Source organism: Pseudophryne corroboree, unplaced genomic scaffold (assembly GCF_028390025.1).
Source record: "Pseudophryne corroboree isolate aPseCor3 unplaced genomic scaffold, aPseCor3.hap2 scaffold_1338, whole genome shotgun sequence".
Lineage (NCBI taxonomy): Eukaryota > Metazoa > Chordata > Amphibia > Anura > Myobatrachidae > Pseudophryne > Pseudophryne corroboree.
This window is the reverse complement of record NW_026967964.1, coordinates 75,163-96,414: the sequence shown is the minus strand read 5'-3', so window position 1 is coordinate 96,414 and position 21,252 is coordinate 75,163. Positions and strand designations below refer to the sequence as shown.

The window sequence follows — 21,252 nt, the reverse complement described above, 5'->3', positions numbered from 1 at the left end:
CGAATTATGTGAAAAAGCTTGGGAATCTCCAGACAAAAAGCTGCAGATTCCCAAAAGGATTCTTATGGCGTATCCTTTCCCGCCAATGGACAGGATACGGTGGGAATCCTCCCCTAGGGTGGATAAAGCATTGACACGCTTATCCAAAAAGGTAGCGCTGCCATCCCAGGATACGGCTACCATCAGGGACCCTGCTGACCGCAAGCAGGAGGTTACCCTAAAGTCCATTTACACACATTCTGGTACCTTACTCAGACCGGTAATTGCGTCGGCCGGGGTTGTAGCGCAGTGGCAGCATGGACAGATACCTTATCAGCAGAGATTGAGACCCTAGATAAGGATGCTATGTTATTGACCATAGGGCATATAAAAGATGCTGTCCTATATATGAGAGATGCTCAAAGTGACATTAGTCTACTGGGTTCTAGAATAAACGCTATGTCGATTTCTGCTAGACGAGTCCTATGGACCCGGCAATGGACAGGTGATGCCGACTCAAAAAGGCATATGGAGGTTTTACCTTAAAGGGGTGAGGAATTGTTTGGGGAAGGTCTCTCGGACCTAGTCTCCACAGCTACAGCTGGTAAATCAAATTTTTTGCCTTATATTCCCTCACAGCCTAAGAAAGCACCACATTATCAAATGCAGTCCTTTCGATCACAGAGAAACAAGAAAGTACGAGGTGCGTCCTTTCTTGCCAGAGGTAAGGGCAGAGGGAAGAAGCTGCACAACACAGCTAGTTCCCAGGAACAGAAGTCCTCCCCGGCCTCTACAAAATCCACCGCATGACGCTGGGGCTCCGCTAAAGGAGTCCGCCCAGTTGGGGGCACGTCTTCGAGTTTTCAGCCACATCTGGGTTCATTCGCAGGTGGATCCCTAGGCAATAGAAATTGTTTCTCAGGGTTACAAGCTGAAATTCGAAGAGGTGCCTCCTCGCCGGTTTTTCAAATCGGCCCTACCATCTTCTCCCCAGGAAAGGGAGATAGTGTTAAATGCAATTCACAAATTGTATCTTCAACATATGCCGCTGTTCGGGCACCCCCCTGTCAAGTGAAAGAGATCCAACTGAGGCAGCACAAGGGAACTCTCGAAAGAAGAACAAGGCTAGAGGAAGATCTGAGACAAAGAAATCAGACTTTTTCCAGAGCTGACCAGAGGAAAGCACAAACACAGTCCCCCACTACCACAAATAATGCAGTCGAGTTTCCCACATTTGGGGAAATCACAGTGGTCAGCATACCCAGAATGCAATGAATGAACCTCACCCTGGGAGAAAAATCTTCATGACCATGGTATCGCCTATGCAAAATAAGTATGATTTGGGATAGGGCTGGGGAGGGCCGCTGCTCAGGCACATCTCTGTCAAGTAAAGGAGATTCAACTGAGGCAGCACAAGGGAACTCTCATCTGGGGACAACAACTGCAGGGAGAACACATATTTTCAGATGAACATGTGAGGGCAGAAGGCTGCCTAATGCTGAAGCACCCCCAAACAACAAACCAAATGCAACAACTAGTGCAAGCATTCCTGGGGGAAGGCCTGCAGCAGATGGATTTGCATATGGTGATGTCATCCAAGCAGTGGGTCAAAGTTGGCTTCAACCCTCGTCTGCATATGAAAAGAGAAAAGGGGCGTGCAGGGCATGGCGGCCTTTTGCAGCGCTTGGATGACCCCTAGTTCGCATTACACACCTCCACCCTCCTTCGGTGTGGGGCTCATGTTGGCTATGCCCCAGCCCCTGAAGCATTCAAGCTGATTTCTTGCAGCAGCTGGGCACTGTAACTGCTCCAGAGCTACTCTGTAAGGCAAGTAAAAGGGTGTGGGCCCTGCAGCACTACCTGTAGTTCGCATTGTGCGTTGGAAGGCACGAAGTAAGCAGACGGGAGAAGTCAGGATAGTGCGCAAGGGCATAGAAGGGAGCGGCTCAAGAAAAGAGAAGTGGAAACAGACAGCAAACTAGGCTGTAGAGAGACCTGAGACAAAGAGATCTGAATTATACGAGAGCCGACGAGGGGAAACACAAATTATGCAGTCAAGTTTCCCACATTTGGGGAAATCGCAGGAGCAGCACACCCAGAGTGCAATGGTTGAGCCTTGCCCTGGGAGAAGCACCTTCATGATCATAGTATCTCACCTGGCAGGTAAGTAGGAGTTGGGCTAGAGCTGGGGAGGGTCGCTGCTCGGGTTCCCCCCTGTGAAGTGAAGGAGATCCAACTGAGGCAGCACCAGGGAACTCTCGAAAGAAGAACAAGGCTAGAGGAAGATCTGAGACAAAGAAATCTGACTTTTACCAGAGCTGACCAGAGGAAAGCACAAACACAGTCCCCCACTACCACAAATAATGCAGTCGAGTTTCCCACATTTGGGAAAATCACAGGGGTCAGCATACCCAGAATGCAATGAATGAACCTCACCCTGGGAGAACAATCTTCATGACCATGGTATCTCCTATGCAAAATAAGTATGATTTGGGATAGGGCTGGTGAGGGCCGCTGCTCAGGCACATCTCTGTCAAGTAAAGGAGATTCAACTGAGGCAGCACAAGGGAACTCTCATCTGGGGACAACAACTGCAGGGAGACCACATCTTTTCAGATGAACATGGGAGGGCGGAAGGCTGCCTAATACTGAAGCACCATCAAATATCAAACCATATGCAACAACTAGTACAAGCACTCCTGGGGGAAGGTCTGCAGCAGACGGATTTGCATACGGTGATGTTATCCAAGCAGTGGGCCAAAGTTGACTGGAACCCTCATCTGCATATGAAAAGAGAAAAGGGGCATGCAGGGCATGGCGGCCTTTTGCAGTGCTTGGATGACCCCTAGTTCGCATTAAACACCCCCACCCTCCTTTGGTGTGGGGCTCATGTTGGCCATGCCCCATCCCCTGAAGCATTCAAGCTGATTTCTTGCAGCAGCTGGGCACTGTAACAGCTCCAGAGCTGTTCTGTAAGGCAAGAAAAAGGGTGTGGGCCCTGCAGCACCACCTGTTGTTCGCATTGTGCGTTGGAAGGCACAAATTAAGCAGACGGGAGGAGAAGTCAGGATAGTGCGCAAGGGCATACTTTTCTCTTAGTCCGGGGGCAAGGCTTCAAAATGGGGTCTGCAACGGAGGAGACACAGGGGGCGTGGTCACAGCAGCTTTTCTCTACAGCCTGCACCAGCAGGAGCCTACACCATTTTTTATGATCACGCTGAACTGCAGTGCGACTGCAATTACAGCATGGTCAAGAAGGGAGGCGTCATGCTGGGTGGCCATGCCCTGTCACTGTGCAGGAGCCAGCACAGCTCACACACTAGTCCCCGGGTGCAGCCCCCAACCCCCGGGACACCTGGAGCAACAAAATGTAGATTCAGGCCACCAGGCCACGCCCCTACCTATGAAACCATGCCTCCTTTTTACCATTGCGCTGTTTATCTGCGCGCACTGCATTACAATCTCCCTCGCCACCTCTCTGGGTGTCACCAGTGATAGTGACACCTCTGCCATGCTTGTAGCAGCTGGTCCTAAGATCTACGCCTCAAGCCCTGAGTGTTTGCCCTTGTGACTTGTTGATCATCATAGCGAAGCAGATGCTTACAGAAAACTGCAGGGGCTTAGATTGAAAATAAAAAAATTGATGGGTATAAGGTAGAGAGGAGCGGGTTCGGTTCTCCGAGAACCGAATTCCCCACGAACTCCACGTGGTTTACACTGGTCCGAGGCAGGCTCGGTTGTTCCCGCCTGACTCGGAAAACCTGAACAAGGGAAAATGTCATCATCCCGCTGTCGGATTCTCGCGAGATTCGGATTCCATATAAAGAGCTGCGCGTTGCTGCCATTTTTACTCGTGCATTGAAGAGAGAGCGGAGAGGACGTGGCTATGTTCTCTCAGTGGAAATCTCAATATCAGTGCTCAGTATCAGTGGTTACTTATTGCTGCTCAGTAATACTAGTAGTGTGTCTCTCCTGCTCAGTGTCAGTTCTCAGTAGTATCCTCATCAGTGCTCAGTATCACTGCTCATTGTCTTGTGCTGCATTGTGGTGCTCAGCATACTACAGTACATTACTAATAGTCCAGTGCTGCATCTTGCTGCTCAGTGTCAGTTCTAGTATCCTCATCAGTGCTCACTATCACTGCTCATTGCATTGTGGTGTTCTGTATACTACAATAACATAGTAATATAGTAACATAGTTTTTGAGGTTGAATAGAGGCAAATTGCCCATCGTGTTCAACCTGTTTTAAGTTGTGATGATTCTACATACTTGCTGAATAATGTTTTATGACTAGTTAGCTACTATAACTCATGTTACCCCCGGATTAACCATGTTGATATTTTAAGTATTATAACCTTGGATAGCTTTTTCATTCAGAAATGTATCCATTCCTTTTTTAAATCCAATTACAGAGTCCGCCATTACCACCTTCCCTGGCAGGGAATTCCACATCCTGATTGCCCTAACAGTGAAGAAACCTTTCCTCCATTGCGTTCTGAACTTTCCTCCAGTCGCAGCGAGTGACCACGTGTTCTTTTAATAAATAATTCCTCTGATAACTCTTTGTTATGTATCTTTACATATTTGAAGATATTAATAATATCTCCTCTTAGGCACCTCTTTTCTAGTGTATAAATATTCAGCCTAGTAAGTCTTTCCTTATAGTCCAGTACTTTTAGGCCTTTAATCAATTTAGTCTTCAGGATCTCTTACACTTCCATGAGCAGCAGAGTAGTGCAATGGAAGCATGCTGGGCCCATAACCCAGAGGTCGATTGATCGAAACTATCCTCTGCTATGTGCATTTTTTTTTTTATAATTAAAGTAATCAAAAACTGGGATTGATATTTTGGCTCTTTTATTTTTACTTAAAGTACAATAACTTTTATCATTTTAATTTGTTTTAATAGTATATTGACAGCATTGTTTTCTTTAAAAAATCCACTTAATTTTCTTTACCCTATTACTGAAATGGTAATTGACAAAAACAAACTACATTGTCACCAGAAGAGCAATGCAAAATGTACAAGTGATATATGAAAATCATCTTCCATCTTGAATTTCAATGATGCATTGGGACAACAATTTGTGAGAAACATCTTCACCCACAAAGAAAGATTTTCTTAATTCCTTACCTGTGTGCTGATTAGATATCACCTTGTTTTCACATTAAACAGACTTCCCCGTGAGGAAGCAGCAAGGATGCAGTGACGTTTCCTGGTGTCAACCTGTATTATTTCAGTAGACATTGAAATGAGGATGCATCTTTGATGCCTTTCCAATGAAGCAAGTTTATTTCAGTAATAGGTGAAAAACCATTCCTACAAAGGTGTTAATCAGAGACTTGGCTTTGTGGACACTTTTCAGAGAGCAAATTTGTTAGCATAAACATAAAATCAGAAAATGAAGAGCTGTTTAATCACTCAATTGGACTTTTCTGCCAGCATATTTTTTTTCTCTGCAACCCACTGCTAAATTGTGCTTCCTAGCTGTTTTTTTATAAAATCACTTAATCAAATCTAACTCTGATTACATCAGAGAAGGCCAGGTACCCTACACCATAAGGGGGGTTTTTGAAATTTTGACTTGTCTACTTAAAGATCACCAAAATCTGATTACAAGGTCAATTACATCCCTGGGTGGGATTGAACCACCAACCTTTTGGTTAATAGCCAAACATGCTAACCGATTGCGCCACAGAGACACCTTGCAAAAGTCAATACTGACAAAGGCTAATAATCATTCATCTAGAACGTTTCCTAGAAAAACTTTAAAAAGTCAATAATCTGGAGAATTTTTGTAAGAAACACATTGGTACTTTCCCATGATGAGTGAGTGCTTCAGGATTTCTTGCACTTACATGGGCTATTAACCAAAAGGTTGGTGGTTCAATCCCACCCAGGGATGTAATTGACCTTGTCATCAGATTTTGGTGATCTTTAAGTAGACAAGTCAAAATTTCAAACCCCCTCTTATGGTGTAGGGTACCTGGCCTTCTCTGACGTAATCAGAGTTAGATTTAATTAAGTGATTTTATAAAAAACAGCTAGGAAGCACAATTTAGCAGTGGGTTGCAGAGAAAAAAATAACATTTTAAACCTACCGGTAATTTTTTTTTCTCGTAGTCCGTAGAGGATGATGGGGACTCCGTAAGGACCATGGGGGATAGACGGGCTCCGCAGCAGACATGGGCACTTTAAGAAAGACTTTAGATCTGGGTGTGCACTGGCTCCTCCCTCTATGCCCCTCCTCCATACCTCAGTTAGAGAAACTGTGCCCAGAGGAGACAGACAGTTCGAGGAAAGGATTTTTGTTAATCCAAGGTCAAGATTCATACCAGCCACACCAATCACACCGTATAACTTGTGATATACTACCCAGTTAACAGTATGAATCAAATCTAACTCTGATTACATCAGAGAAGGCCAGGTACCCTACACCATAACAGGGGTTTTCGAAATTTTGACTTGTCTACTTAAAGATCAACAAAATCTGATTACAAGTTCAATTACGTCCCTGGGTGGGATTGAACCACCAACCTTTTGGTTAATAGCCGTACACACTAACTGATTGCGCCACAGCGAAACTTTGCAAAAGTACATACTGACAAAGGCTAATAAGCATTCATCTAGAACGATTCCTAGAAAAACTTTAAAAAGTCAATAATCTGGAGAGTTTTTGTAAGATGTTTCTTCCAGCAACCAATGAAGAAACACATTGGTACTTTCGCATGATGAGTGAGTGCTTCAGGATCTCTTGCACTTACATGTGCAGCAGAGTACTGTAATGGAAGCATGCTGGGTCCATAACCCAGAGGTAGGCAGATTGAAACTATCCTCTGCTATATGACTTGTCTACTTAAATATTACCAAAATTTGATGACAAGGTCAATTACGTCCCTGGATGGGATTGAACCACCAACCTTTTGATTAATAGCTGAACACACTAACCGATTGCGCCACAGAGACACTTTGCAAAAAGTACATACTGACAAAGACTAATAAGCATTCATCTAGAACGTTTCCTAGAAAAACTTTAAAAAGTCAATAATCTGGAGAGTTTTTGTAAGATGTTTCTTCCAGCAACCAATGAAGAAACACATTGGTACTTTCCCATGATGAGTGAGTGCTTCAGGATCTCTTGCACTTACATGTGCAGCAGAGTACTGCAATGGAAGCATGCTGGGCCCATAACCCAGAGGTAGGCAGATTGAAACTATCCTTTGCTATATGCATTTTTTTTTTGTTCATTAAAGTAATCCAAAACTGGGATTGATATTTTAGCTTTTATTTTTACTTAAAGTACAATAACTTTTACCATTTTAATTTGTTTTAATAGTATATTGACAGTGTTGTTTTCTTTCAAAAATCCAATTAATTTTCTTTACCCGATTATTAAAATGGTAATTGACAAAAACAAACTACATTGTCACCAGAAGAGCAATACAAAATGTACAAGTGATATATTAAAATCATCTTTCCAGCTTGAATTTCAATGATGCATTGGGGCAACGATTTTGTGAGAAACATCTTCACCCTTAAATAAAGATTTTCTTTATTCCTTACCTGTGTGCTAATTAGATATCACCTTGTTTTCACATTAAACAGACTTCCACATGAGAAAGCAGCAAGGATGCAGTGGCGTTAATGTTTCCTGGTGTCAACCTGTATTATTTCAGTAGATATTGAAATGAGGATGCATCTTGCTGCCTTTCCAATGAAGCAAGTTTAATTTAGTAATAGGTGAAAAACCATCCCTACAAATATGTTAATCAGATACTTGGCTTTGTGGACACTTTTCAGAGAACAAATTAGTTAGCATAAAAATAAAGCCAGAAAATGAAGAGCTGTTTAATCACTCAATTGGATTTTTCTGCCAGCATATTTCTTTTTCTCTGCAACCCACTGCTAAATTGTGCTTCCTAGCTGTTTTTTTATAAAATCACTGATTCAAATCTAACTCTGATTACATCAGAGTAGGCCAGGTACCCTACACCATAAGAAGGGGGTTTGAAATTTTGACTTGTCTACTTAAAGATCACCAAAATCTGATAACAAGGTCAATTACATCGTTGGGTGGGATTGAACCACCAACCCTTTGATTAATAACCAAACACACTAACCGATTGCGCCACAGAGACACTTTACAAACATACATACTGACAAAGGCTAATAAGCATTCATCTAGAACGTTTCCTAGAAAAACTTTAAAAAGTCAATAATCTGGAGAGTTTTTGTAAGATGTTTCTTCCATCAACCAACGAAGAAACACATTGGTACTTTCCCATGATGAGTGAGTGCTTCAGGATCTCTTGCACTTACATGTGCAGCAGAGTACTGCAATGGAAACATGCTGGGCCCATAACCCAGAGGTAGGCAGATTGAAACTATCCTCTGCTATATGCATTTTTTTTTGTTAATTAAAGTAATCCAAAACTGGGATTGATATTTTTGCTCTTTTATTTTTACTTAAAGTACAATAACTTTTACCATTTTAATTTGTTTTAATAGTATATTGACAGTATTGTTTTCTTTCAAAAATCCACTTAATTTTCTTTACCCTATTATTAAAATGGTAATTGACAAAAACAAACTACATTGTCACCAGAAGAGCAATACAAAATGTACAAGTCATATATTAAAATCATCTTTCCAGCTTGAATTTCAATGATGCATTGGGGCAACGATTTTGTGAGAAACACCTTCACCCTTAAATAAAGATTTTCTTAATTCCTTACCTGTGTGCTAATTAGATATCACCTTGTTTTCACATTAAACAGACTTCCACATGCGAAAGCAGCAAGGATGCAGTGGCGTTTATGTTTCCTGGTGTCAACCTGTATTATTTCAGTAGACATTGAAATGAGGATGCATCTTGCTGCCTTTCCAATGAAGCAAGTTTAATTCAGTAATAGGTGAAAAACCATTCCTACAAAGGTGTTAATCAGAGACTTGGCTTTGTGGACACTTTTCAGAGAGCAAATTTGTTAGCATAAACATAAAATCAGAAAATGAAGAGCTGTTTAAACAGCTACTGCCTGAGGGTCTCTTGACCTGGTGCAATACCTCTGTAGCTTTTTGTTGAGGCGGGACGCCATCATGTCTATCTGGAACAGTCCCCACCGACTTGCAATCTGTGCGAAGACTTCCTGATGGAGTCCCCACTCTCCTGGATGTAGGTCGTGTCTGCTGAGGAAGTCTGCTTCCCAGTTGTCCACTCCCGGAATGAACACTGCTGACAGTGCGCTTACATGATTCTCCGCCCAGCGAAGAATTCTGGTGGCTTCCGCCATCGCCACTCTGCTCCTTGTGCCGCCTTGGCGGTTTACATGAACTACTGCGGTGACGTTGTCTGACTGGATCAGAACTGGTTGGTCGCGAAGTAAGGTCTCCGCTTGACATAGGGCGTTGTATATGGCCCTTAGCTCCAGGATGTTGATGTGAAGACAAGTCTCCTGACTTGACCAAAGACCTTGGAAATTTCTTCCCTGTGTGGCTGCTCCCCAACCTCGGAGGCTCGCGTTCGTGGTCACCAGGATCCAGTCCTGAATGCCGAACCTGCGGCCCTCTAGAAGGTGAGCACTCTGCAGCCACCACAGGAGAGATACCCTGGCCCTGGGGGACAGGGTGATCAACTGATGAATCTGTAGATGTGACCCGGACCACTTGTCCAGTAGGTCCCATTGCAAGATCCTCGCATGGAACCTGCCGAAGGGAATGGCCTCGTATGATGCCACCATCATTCCCAGGACTCGAGTGCAGTGATGCACTGACACCTGTTTTGGTTTCAATAGGTTCCTGACCAGAGTCATGAGTTCCTGGGCCTTTTCTATCGGAAGATAAACCCTTTTCTGGTCCGTATCCAGAATAATGCCCAAGCAAAGTCAGACGAGTCGTAGGAACCAACTGCGACTTCGGGATATTGAGAATCCAGCCGTTTTGCTGTAACACCTTCAATGAAAGTTATACGCTGTTCAGCAACTGCTCTCTTGATCTCGCTTTTATGAGGAGATCGTTCAAGTACGGGATAATTGTGACACCTTGCTTTCGCAGGAGCACCATAATTTCCGTCATTACCTTGGTGAAAATTCTCGGAGAAAATTCTGGAGAGACCAAACGGCAACGTCTGAAATTGGTAATGACAATACTGTACCGCAAATCTTAGGTACGCCTGATGAGGTGGATAAATGAGTACATGAAGGTATGCATCCTTTATGTCCAGAGATATCATAAAATCCCCCCCTTCTAGGCTGGCGATGACCGCTCTTAGCGATTCCATCTTGAACTTGAACCTTTTCAAGTATAGGTTCAGGGATTTTAAATTTAATATGGGTCTGACCAAACCGTCCGGTTTTGGGACTACAAACAGGGTCGAATAATTTCCCTTTCCTTGTTGAAGCAGGGGAACCTTGACCACCACCTGTTGAAGATACAATTTGTGAATTGCATTTAACACTATCTCCCTTTCCTGGGGAGAAGATGGTAGGGCCGATTTGAAAAACCGGCGAGGAGGCACCTCTTCGAATTTCAGCTTGTAACCCTGAGAAACAATTTCTATTGCCTAGGGATCCACCTGCGAATGAACCCAGATGTGGCTGAAAACACGAAGACGTGCCCCCAACTGGGCGGACTCCTTTAGCGGAGCCCCAGCGTCATGCGGTGGATTTTGTAGAGGCCGGGGAGGACTTCTGTTCCTGGGAACTAGCTGTGTTGTGCAGCTTCTTCCCTCTGCCCTTACCTCTGGCAAGAAAGGACGCACCTCGTACTTTCTTGTTTCTCTGTGATCGAAAGGACTGCATTTGATAATGTGGTGCTTTCTTAGGCTGTGAGGGAATATAAGGCAAAAAATTTGATTTACCAGCTGTAGCTGTGGAGACAAGGTCCGAGAGACCTTCCCCAAACAATTCCTCACACCTGTAAGGTAAAACCTCCATATGCCTTTTTGAGTCGGCATCACCTGTCCATTGCCGGGTCCATAGGACTCGTCTAGCAGAAATCGACATAGCGTTTATTCTAGAACCCAGTAGACTAATGTCACTTTGAGCATCTCTCATATATAGGACAGCATCTTTTATATGCCCTATGGTCAATAACATAGCATCCTTATCTAGGGTCTCAATCTCTGCTGATAAGGTATCTGTCCATGCTGCCACCGCGCTACAACCTCGGCCGACGCAATTGCCGGTCTGAGTAAGGTACCAGAATGTGTGTAAATGGACTTTAGGGTAACCTCCTGCTTGCGGTCAGCAGGGTCCCTGATGGTAGCCGTATCCTGGGATGGCAGCGCTACCTTTTTGGATAAGCGTGTCAATGCTTTATCCACCCTAGGGGAGGATTCCCACCGTATCCTGTCCATTGGCGGGAAAGGATACGCCATAAGAATCCTTTTGGGAATCTGCAGCTTTTTGTCTGGAGATTCCCAAGCTTTTTCACATAATTCGTTCAACTCATGTGAGGGGGGAAAGGTTATCTCAGGTTTCTTTCCCTTATACATGTGTACCCTCGTGTCAGGGACAGGGGACTCTGTGATGTGCAAAACATCTTTTATTGCAATAATCATATATCGAATACATTTAGCCAATTTTGGTTGTAACTTTGCATCATCGTAGTCGACACTGGAGTCAGAATCTGTGTCGGTATCTGTGTCAACTATTTGGGATAGTGGGCGCTTTTGAGACCCCGAAGGTCCCTGCGACATAGGGACAGGCATGGGTTGACTCCCTGACTGTTCCCTAGCTTCAGCTTTGTCTAATCTCTTGTGTAATAAGTTTACATTAGCACTTAAAACATTCCACATATCCATCCAGTCAGGTGTCGGCGTTGTCGATGGAGACACCACATTAATTTGCTCCTGCTCCTCTCTAGGAGAGCCTTCTACCTCAGACATGTCGACACACGTGTACCGACACACCATACACTCAGGGAATCCTCTTATCTGAGGACAGTTCCCCAACAAGGCCCTTTGGAGAGACAGAGAGAGAAAGTATGCCAGCACACACCCCAGCGCTATATGACCCAGGAAAAAAACACAATCACTTTATGTTTACCCAGTAGCGCTGTATTTCCATATATATATGCGCCTAATTATGTGCCCCCTCTTCTTTAAGACCCTCTTTCTACCGTGGTATAAGCAGGGGAGAGTCCATGGAGCTTCCCCTCAGCGGTGCTGTGGAGAAAATGGCGCTGGGGAGTGCTGAGGGAGAAGCCCCACCCCCTCAGCGACGGGCTTCTGTCCCGCTCAAATAGCCCCCCCCATAAAAAAATGGCGGGGGCTCTTATATATATATACAGTGCCTAGCTGCATATATATTTATTTTGCCAAAGAGAGGTCTATATTGCTGCCCAGGGCGTCCCCCCTGCGCCCTTCACCCTTACACTGACTGCCGTGTGTGAGGTGTATGGGAGCAATGGAGCACAGCTTTACTGCTGTGCGTTACCTCAGTGAAGATCATGAAGTCTTCCGCCGCCTCTGAAGTCTTCTTTTCTTCTTATACTCACCCGGCTTCTATCTTCCGGCTCTGCGAGGGGGACGGCGGCGCGGCTCTGGGACGGACGGCGAGGGTGAGACCTGCGTACCGATCCCTCTGGAGCTAATGCTGTACAGTAGCCTAAGAAGCAGAGCCTATCAACTCACAGAAGTAGGTGTGCATCTCTCCCCTCCGCCCCTCGATGCAGGGAGTCTGTTGCCAGCAGGCTCCCTGAAAATAAAAAAATCTAACAAATATACTTTCTGTCAGGAAACTCAGGAGAGCTCCCTGAAAAGCACCCAGTCTCCTCTGGGCACAGTAGTAAACTGAGGTCTGGAGGAGGGGCATAGAGGGAGGAGCCAGTGCACACCCAGATCTAAAGTCTTTCTTAAAGTGCCCATGTCTCCTGCGGAGCCCGTCTATCCCCCATGGTCCTTACGGAGTCCCCAGCATCCTCTAGGACGTAAGAGAAAAATTATGCTGGCAGAAAAATCCAATTGAGTGATTAAACAGCTCCAGAGCTGCTCTGTAAGGCAAGTAAAAGGGTGTGGGCCCTGCAGCACTACCTGTAGTTTGCATTGTGCATTGGAAGCCTAGTTTGCTGTCTGTTTCCACTTCTTTTTTCTTGATCCCCTCCCGTCTATACCCTTGTGCACTATCCTGACTTCTCCTCCCGTCTGCTTACTTTGTGCCTTCCAATGCACAATGCAAACTACAGGTAGTGCTGCAGGGCCCACACCCTTTTACTTGCCTTACAGAGCAGCTCTTGAGCTGTTACAGTGCCCAGCTGCTGCAAGAAATCAGCGTGAATGCTTCAGGGGCTGGGGCATGGCCAACATGAGCCCCACACCGAAGGAGGGTGGGGGTGTTTAATGCGAACTAGGGGTCTTGCACAATGCGAACTACAGGTAGTGCTGCAGGGCCCACACCCTTTTACTTGCCTTACAGAGCAGCTCTGGAGCTGTTACAGTGCCCAGCTGCTGCAAGAAATCAGCTTGAATCCTTCAGGGGCTGGGGCATAGCCAACATGAGCCCCACACCGACAGAGGGTGGAGGTGTTTAATGCGAACTAGGGGTCATCCAAGTGCCGCAAAAGGCCGCCATGCCCTGCACGCCCCTTTTCTCTTTTCATATGCAGACGAGGGTTGAAGCCAACTTTGACCCACTGCTTGGATGACATCGCCATATGCAAATCCATCTGCTGCAGGCCTTCCCCCAGGAATGCTTGCACTAGTTGTTGCATTTGGTTTGTTGTTTGGGGGTGCTTCAGTATTAGGCAGCCTTCTGCCCTCCCATGTTCATCTGAAAATATGTGTTCTCCCTGCAGTTGTTGTCCCCAGATGAGAGTTCCCTTGTGCTGCCTCAGTTGAATCTCCTTTACTTGACAGAGATGTGCCTGAGCAGCGGCCCTCCCCAGCCCTATCCCAAATCATACTTATTTTGCATAGGAGATACCATGGTCATGAAGACTGTTCTCCCAGGGTGCGGTTCATTCATTGCATTCTGGGTATGCTGACCCCTGTGATTTCCCCAAATGTGGGAAACTCGACGGCATTATTTAATGCGAACTAGGGGTCATCCAAGCACCGCAAAAGGCCGCCATGCCCTGCATACCCCTTTTCTCTTTTCATAAGCAGACGAGGTTTGAAACCAACCTTGACCCACTGCTTGGATGACATCACTTGCTGCCTTTCCAATGAAGCAAGTTTAATTTAATAATAGGTGAAAAACCATCCCTACAAAGGTGTTAATAAGATACTTGGCTTTGTGGACACTTTTCAGAGCACAAATTTGTTAGCATAAAAATAAAGCCAGAAAATGAAGAGCTGTTTAATCACTCAATTGGATTTTTCTGCCAGCATATTTCTTTTTCTCTGCAACCCACTGCTAAATTGTGCTTCGTGGCTGTTTTTTTTATAAAATCACTTAATCAAATCTAACTCTGATTACATCAGAGAAGGCCAGGTACCCTACACCATAACAGGGGTTTTCGAAATTTTGACTTGTCTACTTAAAGATCACCAAAATCTGATAACAAGGTCAATTACGTCCCTAGGTGGGATTGAACCACCAACCTTTTGGTTAACAACTGAACACGCTAACTGTTTGTGCCTCAGAGACACTTTGCGAAAGTACATACTGACAAAGGCTAATAAGCATTCATCTAGAACGTTTCCTAGAAAAACTTTAAAAAGTCAATAATCTGGAGAGTTTTTGTAAGATGTTTCTTCCATCAACCAATGAAGAAACACATTGGTACTTTCCCATGATGAGTGAGTGCTTCAGGATCTCTTGCACTTACATGTGCAGCAGAGTACTGTAATGGAAGCATGCTGGGTCCATAACCCAGAGGTAGGCAGATTGAAACTATCCTCTGCTATATGCATTGTTTTTTGTTAATTAAAGTAATCCAAAACTGGGATTGATATTTTTGCTCTTTTATTTTTACTTAAAGTACAATAACTTTTACCATTTTAATTTGTTTTAATAGTATATTGACAGTATTGTTTTCTTTCAAAAATCCACTTAATTTTCTTTACCCTATTATTAAAATGGTAATTGACAAAAACAAACTACATTGTCACCAGAAGAGCAGTACAAAATATACAAGTGATATATTAAAATCATCTTTCCAGCTTTAATTTCAATGATGCCTTGGTGCAACAATTTTGTGAGAAACATCTTCACCCATAAAGAAAGATTTTCTTTATTCCTTACCTGTGTGCTGATTAGATATCACCTTGTATTCACATTAAACAGACTTCCCCATGAGGAAGCAGCAAGGATGCAGTGACGTTTATGTTTCCTGGTGTCAACCTGTATTATTTCAGTAGACATTGAAATGAGGATGCATCTTGCTTCCTTTCCAATGAAGCAAGTTTAATTCAGTAATAGGTGGATAATCATTCCTACAAAGGTGTTAATCAGAGACTTGGCTTTGTGGACACTTTTCAGAGAGCAAATTTGTTAGCATAAACATAAAATCAGAAAATGAAGAGCTGTTTAATCACTCAATTGGACTTTTCTGCCAGCATAATTTTTTTTCTCTGCAACCCACTGCTAAATTGTGCTTCCTAGCTGTTTTTTATAAAATCACTTAATCAAATCTAACTCTGATTACATCAGAGAAGGCCGGGTACCCTACACCATAAGAGGGGGTTTGAAATTTTGACTTGTCTACTTAAAGATCACCAAAATCTGATAACAAGGTCAATTACGTCCCTGGGTGGGATTGAATCACCAACCTTTAGGTTAATAGCCATACACACTGACTGATTGCGCCACAGCGACACTTTGCAAAAGTACATACTGACAAAGGCTAATAAGCATTCATCTAGAACGTTTCCTAGAAAAACTTTAAAAAGTCAATAATCTGGAGAATTTTTGTAAGAAACACATTGGTACTTTCCCATGATGAGTGAGTGCTTCAGGATCTCTTGCACTTACATGGGCTATTAACCAAAAGGTTCCCACCCAGTGATGTAATTGACCTTGTGATCAGATTTTGGTGATCTTTAAGTAGACAAGTCAAAATTTCAAACCCCCTCTTATGGTGTAGGGTACCTGGCCTTCTCTGACGTAATCAGAGTTAGATTTAATTAAGGTGCGCAAGGACATAGAAGGGAGCGGTTTAAGAAAAGAGAAGTGGAAACAGACAGCAAACTAGACGGGAGAGAGACCTGAGACAAAGAGATCTGAATTATACGAGAGCCGACCAGGGGAAACACAAATTATGCAGTCAAGTTTCCCACATTTGGGGAAATCGCAGGAGCAGCACACCCAGAGTGCAATGGGTGAGCCTTGCCCTGGGAGAAGCACCTTCATGATCATAGTATCTCACCTGGCAGGTAAGTAGGAGTTGGGCTAGTGCTGGGGAGGGTCGCTGCTCGGGTACGCCCCTGTCAAGTGAAGGAGATCCAACTGAGGCAGCACAAGGGAACTCTCGAAAGAAGAACAAGGCTAGAGGAAGATCTGAGACAAAGAAATCTGACTTTTACCAGAGCTGACCAGAGGAAAGCACAAACACAGTCCCCCACTACCACCAGGAAACATTAACGCCACTGCATCCTTGCTGCTTTCTCATGTGGAAGTCTATTTAATGTGAAAACAAGGTGCTATCTAATTAGCACACAGAAAAGAAAATTAAGTGAATTTTTGAAAGAAAACAATACTGTCAATATACTATTAAAACAAATTAAAATGGTAAAAGTTATTGTACTTTAAGTAAAAATAAAAGAGCAAAAATGTCAATCCCAGTTTTGGATTACTTTAATTAACAAAAAAAATGCATATAGCAGAGGATAGTTTCAATCTGCCTACCTCTGGGTTATGGACCCAGCATGCTTCCATTACAGTACTCTGCTGCACATGTAAGTGCAAGAGATCCTGAAGCACTCACTCATCATGGGAAAGTACCAATGTGTTTCTTCATTGGTTGATGGAAGAAACATCTTACAAAAACTCTCCACATTATTGACTTTTTAAAATGTTTCTAGGAAACGTTCTAGATGAATGCTTATTAGCCTTTTTCAGTATATGCTTTTGCAAAGTGTCGCTGTGGCGCAATCAGTTAGTGTGTAAGGCTATTAACCAAAAAGTTGGTGGTTCAATCCCACCCAGGGACGTAATTGACCTTGTTATCAGATTTTGGTGATCTTTATGTAGACAAGTAAAAATTTCAAACCCCCTCTTATGGTGTAGGGTACCTGGCCTTCTCTGATGTAATCAGAGTTAGATTTGATTCAGTGATTTTATAAAAAACAGCTAGGAAGCACAATTTAGCAGTGGGTTGCAGAGAAAAAGAAATATGCTGGCAAAAAAATCCAATTGAGTGATTAAACAGCTCTTCATTTTCTGGCTTTATTTTTATGCTAACAAATTTGTTCTGTGAAAAGTGTCCACAAAGCCAAGTCTCTGATTAACACCTTTGTAGGGATGGTTTTTCACCTATTACTAAATTAAACTTGCTTCATTGGAAAGGCAGCAAGATGCATCCTCATTTCAATATCTACAGAAATAATACAGGTTGACACCAGGAAACATTAACGCCACTGCAAACTTGCTGCTTTCTCATGTGGAAGTCTGTTTAATGTGAAAACAAGGTGATATCTAATTAGCACACAGGTAAGGAATTAAGAAAATCTTTATTTAAGGGTGAAGATGTTTCTCACAAAATCGTTGCCCCAATGCATCATTGAAATTCAAGCTGGAAAGATGATTTTAATATATCACTTGTACATTTTGTATTGCTCTTCTGGTGACAATGTAGTTTGTTTTTGTCAATTACCATTTTAATAATCGGGTAAAGAAAATTAATTGGATTTTTGAAAGAAAACAATACTGTCAATATACTATTAAAACAAATTAAAATGGTAAAAGTTATTGTACTTTAAGTAAAAATAAAAGAGCAAAAATATCAATCCCAGTTTTGGATTACTTTAATTAACAAAAAAAAATGCATATAGCAGAGGATAGTTTCAATCTGCCTACCTCTGGGTTATGGACCCAGCATGCTTCCATTACAGTACTCTGCTGCACATGTAAGTGCAAGAGGTCCTGAAGCACTCACTTATCATGGGAAAGTACCAATGTGTTTCTTCATTGGTTGATGGAAGAAACATCTTACAAAAACTCTCCACATTATTGACTTTTTAAAATGTTTCTAGGAAGCGTTCTAGATGAATGCTTATTAGCCTTTGTCAGTATGTACTTTTGCAAAGTGTCGCTGTGGCGCAATCAGTTAGTGTGTATGGTTATTAACCAAAAGGTTGGTGGTTCAATCCCACCCAGGGACGTAATTGACCTTGTTATCAGATTTTGGTGATCTTTAAGTAGACAAGTCAAAATTTCAAACCCCCTGTTATGGTGTAGGGTACCTGGCCTTCTCTGATGTAATCAGAGTTAGATTTGATTCAGTGATTTTATAAAAACAGCTAGGAAGCACAATTTAGCAGTGGGTTGCAGAGAAAAAGAAATATGCTGGCAAAAAAATCCAATTGAGTGATTAAACAGCTCTTCATTTTCTGGCTTTATTTTTATGCTAACAAATTTGTTCTCTGAAAAGTGTCCACAAAGCCAAGTCTCTGATTAACACCTTTGTAGGGATGGTTTTTCACCTATTACTAAATTAAACTTGCTTCATTGGAAAGGCAGCAAGATGCATCCTCATTTCAATGTCTACTGAAATAATACAGGTTGACACCAGGAAACATTAACGCCACTGCATCCTTGCTGCTTTCGCATGTTGAAGTCTGTTTAATGTGAAAACAAGGTGATATCTAATTAGCACACAGGTAAGGAATTAAGAAAATCTTTATTCAAGGGTGAAGGTGTTTCTCACAAAATCGTTACCCCAATGCATCATTGAAATTCAAGCTGGAAAGATGATTTTAATATATCACTTGTACATTTTGTATTGCTCTTCTGGTGACAATGTAGTTTGTTTTTGTCAATTACCATTTTAATAATAGGGTAAAGAAAATTAAGTGGATTTTTGAAAGAAAACAATACTGTCAATATACTATTAAAACAAATTAAAAAGGTAAAAGTTATTGCACTTTAAGTAAAAATAAAAGAGCAAAAATATCAATCCCAGTTTTGGATTACTTTAATTAACAAAAAAAAATGCATATAGCAGAGGATAGTTTCAATCTGCCTACCTCTGGGTTATGGGCCCAGCATTTTTCCATTGCAGTACTCTGCTGCACATGTAAGTGCAAGAGATCCTGAAGCACTCACTCATCATGGGAAAGTACCAATGTGTTTCTTCGTTGGTTGATGGAAGAAACATCTTACAAAAACTCTCCAGATTATTGACTTTTTAAAGTTTTTCTAGGAAACGTTCTAGATGAATGCTTATTAGCCTTTGTCAGTATGTACGTTTGTAAAGTGTCTCTGTGGCGCAATCTGTTGGTGTGTTTGGTTATTAATCACAGGGTTGGTGGTTCAATCCCACGCAGGGATGTAATTGACCTTGTTATCAGATTTTGGTGATCTTTAAGTAGACAAGTCAAAATTTCAAACCCCCTTCTTATGGTGTAGGGTACCTGGCCTACTCTGATGTAATCAGAGTTAGATTTGAATCAGTGATTTTATAAAAAAAAACAGCTAGGAAGCACAATTTAGCAGTGGGTTGCAGAGAAAAAGAAATATGCTGGCAGAAAAATCCAATTGAGTGATTAAACAGCTCTTCATTTTCTGGCTTTATTTTTATGCTAACGAATTTGTTCTCTGAAAAGTGTCCACAAAGCCAAGTATCTGATTAACATATTTGTAGGGATGGTTTTTCACCTATTACTAAATTAAACTTGCTTCATTGGAAAGGCAGCAAGATGCATCCTCATTTCAATATCTACTGAAATAATACAGGTTGACACCAGGAAACATTAACGCCACTGCATCCTTGCTGCTTTCTCATGTGGAAGTCTGTTTAATGTGAAAACAAGGTGATATCTAATTAGCACACAGGTAAGGAATAAAGAAAATCTTTATTTAAGGGTGAAGATGTTTCTCACAAAATCGTTGCCCCAATGCATCATTGAAATTCAAGCTGGAAAGATGATTTTAATATATCACTTGTACATTTTGTATTGCTCTTCTGGTGACAATGTAGTTTGTTTTTGTCAATTACCATTTTAATAATCGGGTAAAGAAAATTAATAGGATTTTTGAAAGAAAACAATACTGTCAATATACTATTAAAACAAATTAAAATGGTAAAAGTTATTGTACTTTAAGTAAAAATAAAAGCTAAAATATCAATCCCAGTTTTGGATTACTTTAATGAACAAAAAAAAAATGCATATAGCAAAGGATAGTTTCAATCTGCCTACCTCTGGGTTATGGGCCCAGCATGCTTCCATTGCAGTACTCTGCTGCACATGTAAGTGCAAGAGATCCTGAAGCACTCACTCATCATGCGAAAGTACCAATGTGTTTCTTCATTGGTTGCTGGAAGAAACATCTTACAAAAACTCTCCAGATTATTGACTTTTTAAAGTTTTTCTAGGAAACGTTCTAGATGAATGCTTATTAGTCTTTGTCAGTATGTACTTTTCGCAAAGTGTCTCTGTGGCGCAATCGGTTAGTGTGTTCAGCTATTAATCAAAAGGTTGGTGGTTCAATCCCATCCAGGGACGTAATTGACCTTGTGATCAGATTTTGGTAATATTTAAGTAGACAAGTCAAAATTGCAAACCCCCTCTTATGGTGTAGGGTACCTGGCCTTCTCTGATGTAATCAGAGTTAGATTTGATTAAGTGATTTTATAAAAAAACAGCTAGGAAGCACAATTTAGCAGTGGGTTGCAGAGAAAAAGAAAAATGCTGGCAGAAAAATCCAATTAAGTGATTAAACAGCTCTTCATTTTCTGGCTTTATTTTTATGATTACAAATTTGTTCTCTGAAAAGTGTCCACAAAGCCAAGTATCTGATTAACATCTTTGTAGGGATGGTTTTTCACCTATTACTAAATTAAACTTGCTTCATTGGAAAGGCAGCAAGATGCATCCTCATTTCAATATCTACGGAAATAATACAGGTTGACACCAGGAAACATTAACGCCACTGCATCTTTGCTGTTTTCTCATGTGGAAGTCTGTTTAATGTGAAAACAAGGTGATATCTAATTAGCACACAGGTAAGGAATTAAGAAAATCTTTATTTAAGGGTGAAGATGTTTCTCACAAAATCGTTGCCCCAATGCATCATTGAAATTCAAGCTGGAAAGATGATTTTAATATATCACTTGTACATTTTGTATTGCTCTTCTGGTGACAATGTAGTTTGTTTTTGTCAATTACCATTTT

General features: G+C 42.1%; 4 non-coding genes and 2 pseudogenes across 4 annotated transcripts; 1 reads left to right on the top strand and 5 right to left on the bottom strand.

The window, feature by feature from the left end:
- Nucleotides 1-1,152: 1,152 nt before the first annotated feature.
- Nucleotides 1,153-1,316, bottom strand: LOC134994882 (U1 spliceosomal RNA). Its single transcript, XR_010197825.1, has one exon. It is a non-coding gene; the product is annotated as a U1 spliceosomal RNA (small nuclear RNA).
- A 698-nt stretch (nt 1,317-2,014) lies between these two features.
- On the bottom strand, nt 2,015-2,150 carry LOC134994888 (U1 spliceosomal RNA; annotated as a pseudogene).
- A 152-nt stretch (nt 2,151-2,302) lies between these two features.
- LOC134994902 (U1 spliceosomal RNA) lies at nt 2,303-2,466 on the bottom strand. Its single transcript, XR_010197837.1, has one exon. It is a non-coding gene; the product is annotated as a U1 spliceosomal RNA (small nuclear RNA).
- A 3,143-nt stretch (nt 2,467-5,609) lies between these two features.
- Nucleotides 5,610-5,683, bottom strand: TRNAN-AUU (transfer RNA asparagine (anticodon AUU)). Its single transcript has one exon. It is a non-coding gene; the product is annotated as a tRNA-Asn (tRNA).
- An 8,193-nt stretch (nt 5,684-13,876) lies between these two features.
- LOC134994895 (U1 spliceosomal RNA) lies at nt 13,877-14,055 on the top strand (annotated as a pseudogene).
- A 2,083-nt stretch (nt 14,056-16,138) lies between these two features.
- On the bottom strand, nt 16,139-16,301 carry LOC134994884 (U1 spliceosomal RNA). The gene has a single exon (XR_010197827.1). It is a non-coding gene; the product is annotated as a U1 spliceosomal RNA (small nuclear RNA).
- Nucleotides 16,302-21,252: the final 4,951 nt, after the last annotated feature.